At 41.7% G+C, this 1,418-nt stretch overlaps 1 non-coding gene across 1 annotated transcript; it reads right to left on the reverse strand.

Annotated features, from left to right (window-relative positions):
* Positions 1-355: 355 nt before the first annotated feature.
* TRNAL-CAG (transfer RNA leucine (anticodon CAG)) lies at positions 356-438 on the reverse strand. The gene has a single exon. It is a non-coding gene; the product is annotated as a tRNA-Leu (tRNA).
* Between the last annotated feature and the right edge of the window lie 980 nt (positions 439-1,418).

Genomic DNA, 1,418 nt, shown 5'->3' on the forward strand with positions numbered 1-1,418 from the left:
TGCAGCACTCCAGGTGGGGTGTCACCAGAGCACAGGGACAGAATCTTCTCGCTGCTTTTGATGCAGCCCAGGACACGTTTGGCTTTCTGGGTCAAAAAACTGACATGGCTGGGTCATGTCCAGCGTCTCCTCCACTAGCGTCACCAAGTCCTTCTCAGCAGGGCTGGTCTGGATCTGTTCATCTCCAGCCTGTGTCGATACTAAGGGTTGCCCTGACCCAGCTGCAGCACCAGCACCTGTCCTTATTAAACCTCATGAGATTCCCAAGGGCCACTTCTTGTCCAGGTCCCTCTGGATGGCATCCTGTCCCTCAGGTGTGTCAACTGCAGCACTCAGCTTGATCTCATAAAAGAGTTGTCAGAAGTGGGATTCGAACCCACGCCTCCAGGGGAGACTGCGACCTGAACGCAGCGCCTTAGACCGCTCGGCCATCCTGACCTGCCTGGATGAATGGAAAATTATGTTGGAACCATCTATACATCATTTGTAACGATTTAGGAAAGCAAGTTTGGAGTACAAGCCTCCAGTGTACCAAAAATATTTCTGCAAACTGTAAGGGGAGGCTTACACTACTCTTGGTTTATTGGCTTTTTTTTTTTTTTTTTTAAATACAATTTCTGGCCCTAGTATTATTTGAAATTTCTCATGAGAACAGTTGAATCTCTCCTGTTATTAAGATTTGGGTTGTAGACATTTGATATCAACATTTGTAAGAATTAACATTAAAGTGTGGGGAAAAAAATCTACAGGAATGCATGTCAACATAGTGGTTTTTTAAGATACTGGTAGACACTTTTGTCTTTAGAATAGCACTTCATAATATGCTAGGTATATTAAAACCTCCAAAATATTTTACCAACTTGTTCTGATGACATGAACAGATGAAAAGTTAAACAAAATGCTAAGTATGCATGATGTATGTATTTTCCAGCTTCTCCAGGTTAAATTCTTCATTAATTTATTGTCTGGGTGAGATTCTTGCCATTAGTATGTAGGATAATGAAAAATTTGCATTAATGTGTACTCATATGAAGTCTGACCTTCAGTATTTGCTTTCAAATAAATAAGGGAAGTCAGTAGTCAGATTTATGAAGAACCAAGCAGGTAAGTCAGGCCCCCTGCTGCTGATACAACTGTAGTTACTGACTTCAAACAATTTGGTTGAGTGTCAAGAGAGTTGGACTGTCAGATGCTACAAAAGCTGCAATTTTTCTGATTTCTAGCACCCTAATATACAATTACCAGTACCACTTTATTCCAGTGTTGACATAGCTTCTTTGTTGAATCCAACTTGTGCAATGTGAAAGAAATCAAATTCTCCTCTGAGTCCAAGACAGTGTTTTTGTCTCTCCTGTTTTGCTCCTTGGTCCTCAGACACAATGTACAATGGGAGCCAAAAGGGATTCTGCCCCAGCCTT

This window comes from Lichenostomus cassidix, chromosome 2, assembly GCF_008360975.1.
Source record: "Lichenostomus cassidix isolate B80296 chromosome 2, HeHo_3.0, whole genome shotgun sequence".
NCBI lineage: Eukaryota > Metazoa > Chordata > Aves > Passeriformes > Meliphagidae > Lichenostomus > Lichenostomus cassidix.